We start from the raw sequence: 9,406 nt of genomic DNA on the forward strand, positions 1-9,406 counted from the left end.
TTGGCTTGGGTTCCATTTCCATCTTCAAAGTCAGCAATCCCATACCTGTGAACTCTGCTCCATCGCAGCTCCTTCTCCAGCAATGACGGGATCTTCTGCCTCTCCCTTCCACTTTTAAAGGCTGCCTGACTGATTCAGAGCACTCTGCCTATTTCAAGGCCAGCTGGTTAGCAACCTTAACTCTCTTTGCAGCCTGACTCCCCTTTGCCACATCACATAATCTATTCACAGGTTCTAGGTATTAGGACACAGACATCCTTGGGGGGCCATTATTCTGCCTACCACACTTGCTTACAATTAAACCAAAGGAAAGTCAAAGAGAGAGAGACAGGGAGTGAGAGATCCCATGTATTATCTCTTTAAAACACCAAGACTAAAACTGGAGGTTGATGTGTACAATAACAAAGTCATGAGTGTTTAAATCCACCAACTAACCAAGTTTTCATACTGTATTTCAAGCCTCGAGGAACACAACTGATGTGAAGGATAGTAAACTCAAACACTTAAGGCTATGTCTTAACTAATAGTTTGTAAAGTATGTTTACATAGTTCATGACCTTCTGGGGTCATCTTTTTATAGCAATATCACAACAATTAACATTTACTGAGCACTTACAATGTGCCGAAGTGTTGTGTTCTCTATGTGCATTTTCTACACAACTACTCATTTTACAGATGAGGAATGTGAGGGCTCAGAGATTCATAAGTTACCAAGGTCACAGGGAAAGTCAGTGTGAGAGCCAGAATTCAAACCCAGGACTGTGGGAATCCAGACCCTGCCCTTGTAGCCAGCATGCAAAACCACCACTTCCTTTTTTTTTTTTTTTTTTTTTTTACCCAATAGACACTTTGCAAGAATTTATCCCCTAATTGACTTCTTATGATCTCAGTGTGAACAAAAACAACTCGCCGGAATGATTCTGTCCCTCCAGCCAATTTTGGCCACTCTCCCTTAACCATTCTTATAATTCCAGGACAGAAAGGAGAGAACAAATGAGAAAAAAAAAAAAAAAAGCTAGAGCCATGTCTTGGGGGCAATGAGGAAGACAGACAGACAGAAGGGAAAGAATGCGAGTGAAATCTTACAAAAGGCATCCGGGGATGGCTTCCACCTGCCCAGAAGAAATAACACAAATTCAAGCTTGCTAGGGAGGAACTGTAAGGTGAGCTCACTGTGTTCCTCCCTACATTAACCACAGTTATTATAACACAACATAGCATATGGAATGTTCTGGTAACTTCCTCAGAGTGGAAATAGTACCTGTCCTAAAGTATAAATAACTTTGAACAGATAACATAGAAAGAGTAAAAATAAAATATACCAAAACAAAAAATTGGATACTATATTTAGGATATAATTTATATAGAATAGTGAGAATGTAGGTATGTATGCGTGTATGTATTTTTAGTTGATACATAATAATTCTACAAAAAGTGAGAATTTAAAAGGCACCAAGGATATTAAAATAAATGTTGTAAGTTTAGAGAATTTTGCAAAATATATATAACTTCACAGCAAGCAAACTGTATCCAAATTTTATGTGACCTGACCAAAACAGAGTATTCTAACACATACACACACACACAAATATATTTTAATAACAGTAGCATTGAGCACATTTTAAGTGTAATGCATAGATTATTTACTGTAATTCCCACAATAACTCCATAAATCTCAGTTCACGGTTGCGGAAATTGAGGACTGAGGGGTTGGGTAGCAGATGGCAGAGTTGGGACTTGAACCAGAATATGCATCAGCATAAATCTAGACTGACCTTTACATGAACTGTGTTTAAAAAATGTAAGCTCTTGCAGTTAATGTTTCCCTCTGACTTCATCTGGAGACAGAAGTATGTCTTTTAGGCTAGAATTTTTAATCTAGCCCTTGGACAGCTTTACCAGCCTCCCTGTCCACATGTTTGGCATCATGACTGCAGGGTAGACTAGGGTGTTTACAATCATCATCATCTTCTGCCCTCATCTGTGCACCGGAATCTACAGATTGCAAAGCTCGTGAATGTATACTACAGACCTGTTACGTAGCTTGTGTGTGTATACTGCTTGCTGATTACACAGATCACGTGTATAACTGCCTGCAAATTACATAGCTCAGGTATGTACGGTACAGAATACATGACCATTTATATACAGTACATACCACCTACTTAGCTTATATGTACATATTACATACCAATTACAAAGCTCATGTATGTACATTAACCCATTTGCTTCCCACAACAACCCTGTGAATTACAGGGGAAATTAATCATAGTCTCGTTTTCATGATAAGAACACTGAGACCAGAGAGGTAAAGGTTGCCAGGTGGGTTAACAGCAGAGCAGAGACTTAAAACCCCAACCCAAAATCCTTTCCACTAGTCAGCACTGCAACAAAGATATAGAAAAGGTCATCACTGAGGTGATTTTTTAAAAGGAAAAAAAAATTTTTCGAAATGAAAAACATAGAGCTTTGAAAATCAAGCATTCCAAATCAAAGGAAAGAAGAAAAGAGGAAAAAATACACCTTTTTCCCAAACTAAAAGTCAAGCTGTGATTCGTCATTTATAAGCAGTAAAATAGGTAACAGCATTCCCAAATACAGAAAGGAGAGCCCTAGAGGTACAGTGTGAAGTCAGACACTGTGATCACACATGAAGGCTCTGTGGGCACATCAAGGAAACACAAAGCCAGTGGATATGCAGATGCTGGGCTCTATGGCTCCCCTGCCGCTGACTCATCGGACAACCTCAGGCAAGTGTTTTTCCTTTCACTGCTTTAATTCTTTCATCTACAGAAAAAGAGTCCATCATAGCAGTTATTTGTCCATAAAACAAGTGGAGAGCTTTGAACAAAAGGAGACTTTAGCCAAACTCGACTTCAGGTCTAAAAGCACACTGACTAGGTCATGTAAGTTGTGTGCAGTTCAAGACAGCATAATAAACACCATGCTAATTATATAATCCTGTTGAGTAGACAAATGCAGCATACACCCACCATGGGCGCCATAAAAACCAATGATAAATTGAAGTTCATTATGACGTCTTCCTTTTCGTGCTACTTACTCTACCCATGCATATTTCACTATATTATTCTCCTACAAAGAAGTAAGTAAACCGCTGTTCTCTCTCTTCTGGACAGGTGCAGTAGCCTCCTAGCTGTCCCCACATGTTCATTCTTGCTCGCAGTCATTCTCTACAGGACAGCTAGAGTTATCTTTTTGAATTACCAATATGATCACGGCACAGCATATCTCTTATGTTGAAGATCGAAACACTTGGTGGAACCCAGAACAACCTGGAATCTATGTGGAAGGCCAGCTTCATCTTGTTCTGCTGTTCTTTACTCCCTGCCCTCTCTTCTGCACTCACTCAAATATTCAGTAAATATTTGATGAGTGAATGAATGAATGAATGAATGAATGAAAAGGCAAACAATGTATCAAGGTTTGTTTTTGAATAAGAAGCAAAATTTTGATGAACCAAACAAGCAAATAGCTGCATTTCAGACACCAACAACTGTTAAGTGGGGAAAAATCCTGGGGGCCAAAGACCTTCCATAGCCCTCACACTGGGCTAAATGTAAAAGCTACAAAGACAGATTTCAGCAAATTGTATGAGATGATGCCTCAGCAAACCGACACCACAGTTACTCAAAACGTCTCCTTATATGGCAAAAGAAAGTAACGCCCAGTGAGCACTCAAGCTATCACGTGGGCTCATTTAAGGATTGTTCATGACAACCATCTTTGTAGAAAGGATTTATTTGATTACCTGCCACGTTGGTCGGATTAAGATGATAATAAAAAGAAAAGGAAGAGTGAAATCATTTTAGTTTTGCCTTAGCACTCCCCACCCACTAGTTGGGATCTGTTTTTATTCTGTCACCTTAAATGAACAAAATCGCCTTAACAGGCCTGGTGGCGTGCCAAAGGTAGTGCAAAAGGACCTGTAAGGATCTTTCTAAAACCAGGCTTAAATCAGAGTGTCAGACTTAAGAGAGAGTGGCACTCCTTTCAGAGAAGTTATCGCTTCCCTCCCCAGAAAGATTTGGTGTGTCAGGGAGAAGAGGAAACTGGAAGGACAGAGGAGGGGCCCCTTCTCTGAGGGTGATGATGAGAAATGAGGCTCACTCCCAGTATCATGGGACAGGCCGACCCATTCTTCCCAGGCTTACACCAAGGTACTAAATGATAAATATGTCACTCAAAGAGGATGACTTCATCACGACCAGTTGAAAAAACCTTGACAACCAGGAAAAAGAGGCTTTCTCTGTCGGTGATGAGGCTAAATTGCTCTCTCATTGAACACTGGCAAGTGCTCTGAATCCAACGTATAAATGGGCAAAAATGAGTAACTGCTTCTAAACCCCCCAGAGCAGACCCTCATATGTTGTCATTTGGCAGAATACCGAGTTAAGAAAAAAACAAACAAAGCAAAACCCTCAGATCCAGAGACTGATAGATTCTTAAAACTCGGAATCATGTTTTTTAGTCTTTCTATTCAAAAAACCAGAGCACCTCTAAAGTAAACTCTCAGTAAAATTAGTCACTAAATGAGATAAATTAGAGGATTTTAATTCAAATTATTTGTGGCTACGGAGTTTAACCAACAACGGAATTAGAGACAAAATGCATAGTTGGGGTGTATGAGGAAAAAACAATAAAAACATTTTAAACATAGCTGTAAATGAACACGGGCTTGAATCAACACCTCACAACTGCAAAAATTTTAGTGAACCTAAAGCATCATCTCTGTGGCTTAAAAAAAAAAAAGTAGAGAGACTCAGGAGCTCAACAGCAACGTAAAGATAAGAGTCCTGCTACCAGTCCCAGCTCTGCTATTAACTTGCCCACAGGCCCTTGCTGGAGGTACTTTCCCTACTTGGAACACTGTTTCTTTGACTGTAAAATGAAGGGTATGAAACAGATAGCAAATATAGCTCATTTTAAAGTCCAATATCATGTTCCTATAAAACATGAAAATCCTAAACATTTTATTAATGGTACTTAGAGGTTAACAGAAGGAAGTTTTACATCATTGGATTCTAACGTTTTCAATTTATGTACTCCTTTGAAAAGTTCATGAAAACTCCTCTTTCTCAGAAAAATGAGCATATGAACATGCAGAGAAAATTTTGCAAAAAGTTTTAGAGATTTTACTAACATCCTGAAGTCTATCCATTGAATTCCAAATTTAAAACCTCAGCTTCAATTGAAACTCTGTGCAGATTTTCAGTTGGGAAAATTTTCCCAGTGGATAAGATGCTACCAGAGCTTAAGCATCAATGGTCAGGTAAGGCTGATATAAGACACTTTGTTACAGCATGAACAGGAAATATACAACACTCTCTGAAGTGCTCTGGCCAAAATAAGTCAAACCTGAACCTAATAAAAGCCTTTAGATCTAATTACTACCTTATAAGAAATACAGGGGTCAGAAGAACATGGTTTTAAAAATAACACGGGAATACAATCAGCAAAATTCAGAATTTGGGAAATTCTACAGGATTTGTCTTTCCACCTCTTTTTGACTCTATTACCTGGGAGCTCTTGCCCCTTCCCAATTATAGGTACTTTTTTTTTTAATATTAAAAAATCACTTTAATTTAAACCTGGTAAATAACTGGTATATTATTCTGCTTTCCCATAGATCCAGTTTTTCCTCCTTTTCCATTATATTTTTTATTCTAGAGTATTGCCAAGACAGTATGTGTAAATATGAACCTCACAAAGGCTCTTTCCCTTAGGGTCACCCCACATCATGCAGAGAATTCTCCGGTAAGCAAATGAATAGCACAGCACAAAAGACTCAATTACAAAATTGATCCCATTCCAGATACAGACCTATTCCCTGTCTTAAAACAACACTGTCCCTTTGGGGGACAGTTTTAAGTACCAGTCCTTGGCTTTCTATATCTACACCTTTGGGAAGATTTTTGTTTTGTTGTTGTTATTGTTGTTGTTGTTTGGGGGGAGTGAATTTTTTTTTCCATCATATGTGTTTATGGAGTGTAGTTCGTTGTTTCAATATATATGTATATTGTATGATGATCTAATCAGAATAGTTAGCTATCTATCACCTAAACAGTTATCATTTCTTTGTGGTTATAACATTCAATATCCTCTTTTCTGGCCATCTTGAGATATACAATACAGTATTATTAGCTACCACTGTCCTAGAGCACCAGAACTGATTCTGCCTGTCTAACTGTGACTTTGTGACTTTGCACAGCTTATGTTTTCCACTACACCTGCCCACGAACAACTTTCTTTTCTTCCCATTTCTATCTCACTAAGTCTATTTCACACAACCCAGTACTACTTTACATTCTTCCCAAGACCAAGTTTAACAAACATTTATGGGCCTGCCATAAGCTAGAAATACTGGGGAATTAAAGATGAGTCAGCCATAGGCTTGGCCTTTAAGCTTTCTTACAACTAAGTGGTAGGATAACTAGGCAGTTATTTGTTGTGCGGTGTGTGCAGCAAACATGTCTTTCATTTGCGTGTGTCCAGATCGTTCAGAACTATACTAATACACATTAGACCCTATTGACCTGGATTCTGTAAATATGGATCCTGCTTGATTGGAATCTGCTTTCTTTCTTCACTCTGATATGTTTGCCTCTTCAAATTACCTAACTCTTCCCTTAAGGTCCCAGATGCTGTTCAGTGGTAGTCATTAACAATGCCCTGTCCACCTCTGCATCTTTTTCTAATTCTCTTGCTTTTAAAACTCAAATTAAGAAGGGTTCTGCCATAATTGTCTCATTACCTCTCATTTGACAAAACTTCCTTCCATGATATTAAAACTTTTTTTGCCTGCGTGTGGTTTTTTAAAAGTATTGTTCCTTGTGGGTCAGTCACTATACACAGATTCTGTTAGAAAGCAACTTTAAGTCGACCTTCCTCTTCCTCCTAGTCCAGAATGCTGTATTGAACGCTTCATAACTCAGATCTTCCATCTGTTGGACCTTTTTACCAGGACAAATAGAAATATGAGGAAATGGTTTATCTTTTTATTTGGCCGCGCTTTGATAAACTGAGGCACCTGTGAAATGTCCAATCTGATGTGACTGCAGAAGCTGTGTTTTATTTCTATAAATGTCTCATCTTTTTATGTAACCCTCCAAATCATAGGATAATGACAGAGCAATTTTGCCTGAAGATCTCCAACTTATCTGTTCTGAAATGTCATGCATAGTAAAAATGTATTTGGGAATCATTTCGGATATTCTTCTCTTACTGTAAAGAAGAGGGTGCCTATAAAATGCTTCAGTGATGGAATGATTGTCTTTAAAAGGCACAAACTGTGCCCAGTCAATGACAGCTTTGACAGGGCTCCCTCTGACTCCTGACACTGTGACATGCAACCCCACCCACTCGCTCACCACCCAACCTTTTCTACAAAATACCCTCTCCCTTTTAATGGCAACAACTCACTTCATCAGAGAGATGAACTCAATGTGAAAATTACAAATCTTTTAGCTGGAAAGTCATGCAAAAAAGAATAATTTTGATTTTGAACAATTTGATCTCCACAGAAATACAAAAAGAAGATCATAGCACCATATTTCAGGTCAAACGCTCATTGGTCAGAAGGATGATTAAATGTTGGACATCTACTGAGAAAGCAGTGGGAGCCTTCATCCCTTGAGTTCTTTAAAAATAGCTTTAAAACAAGCTCAGCAAGGTGCTGTGGATCTACCTGAAAGCAAGAACCTGCAACAAATGACTTGTTGTGGACCTTCTTTTCAGTTCTGAGATTCCGCAAATATTGGAAATCATGGGTCATTTTAGTCTTCTTAAAAATGTAAACTTTAAAAGAATGTAATGAAAATTTTTAAATGCTATAGAAAATATGTATGTAAGTAAAGTCAATTCATGTGTTTCTTATTTGTCAATTAAAATTTTTTCATTAGCTTAATTCTTTCTAAAATATAATAAATTGTATAAGCTCATTTTTCTAAAATTATTCTAGCCATCCATATGTCTTCCAATACATCCACGTAGGGAGTGTCCAAAAGGATGTTCACCAAATGTCACCAATGATTATGTCCGTGTGGTGGAATTTGGGAGTTTTTCAAATATTTTTTCTATAGTTTAATGTATTAATTAAATTTTGTATAATATGCATGTATCATTTTTACCAAAAAAAAAGTGTTATTTCTTTTAAAATTCAATGGAACACCATACATTAGAAGGTACAAGGAAACACTGTATGATAGTATTAGAAGAGACTGTTTCTGCCCAGTCTCCTCAAATCTCACCACCAGTTTTTCCCTACCCTGATCCTGCTGTAGTACAAGATACATTTTGCTCAAGGTTAATTCCTATAAATCAAAACGCCCACACACTGACATAAAATGACACATGGGCCAAATTTATGGGGCTAAGAGGTCACTGCCACTCAGACATGCCTGAAATGAGCAGGGAAACAATCTATTCTGTTGTAGATTCTCGTCAGAGTTTAGGGAAAGGGCACGCAGCCCAGCCCGTGTGCACTGGAGTCGGACGGTCTCCTCCTTCATGAGGCTGGGTCCACGTGAGCACTATCCAGAGCCAACCACAACCGTGAGTCAAAACAAATGACCAGGAACCATCCACGTCCATCAGAAACTGCTTGCCACCTCATATCTAAGCAAGTCTCTCATTTGCTCTATTTTTATCATGTCTCCCTTTTGTCTTTTTCTCGTGTTGGAGATGTAAGTGACTGCAGGCATTCCTTCGAAGCACTCCCCAAGCTTCCTTCAGTCTTGGCTAAATTTTTCCAGCTCGTGCCCAGTGAGATGAGGGAAATCCAGAAATCCTTCTTTAACGAGGTTTTGTCACGAAGGCAGGAGGAGCAGAGCTGATGTGCTTTGAGTGGTTTTTTTCATAATTGGAAATAGATTGACCTCTGTGGGGGGCTTAGTCCACTCCTAGGAGGGGCTTCTTCCTGCTTTCTAGTTCTATAAGTCACAGTGCTAAAAGAAGCACGAGGTGACAGCATAAGAGGGCCTGAGTTAAGATCCTGACTCTAAAAAAGGTCATTATTGAGTAAACACACATTTACAAAATGCCTGCAAGAAGCCAGACTTTGGTGCTTGAAAGATGCAAGACATAATCCCTGCTTTCAAGAAGGCTGCAGCCTCAGAGGAGTGTAGCAAATGCAGTATAATGTGGTGAGAGAAAGAACAGCAGCAGCGGACTCTATCCCAGACACAGGAGGTGGCTGGGCCGGGCTGGGGGGTTCCCAGCTTCCAGGGTGGGGTGGGATCCAGAAGAGGCAGTTTCCTCCTAGGAGAGGCACCCATCTCACACAGGAACAGTTAGAAAGCAATTGTTAAAGGAAGTAACCCTTGAACTACAGGGGAAGCAGGGGTGGGTGACTTTCCAGGCAGAGGAGATGGCACAGACCCAAGCACCT

Source organism: Cynocephalus volans, chromosome 10 (genome assembly GCF_027409185.1).
Source record: "Cynocephalus volans isolate mCynVol1 chromosome 10, mCynVol1.pri, whole genome shotgun sequence".
Taxonomy (NCBI): Eukaryota; Metazoa; Chordata; class Mammalia; order Dermoptera; family Cynocephalidae; genus Cynocephalus; species Cynocephalus volans.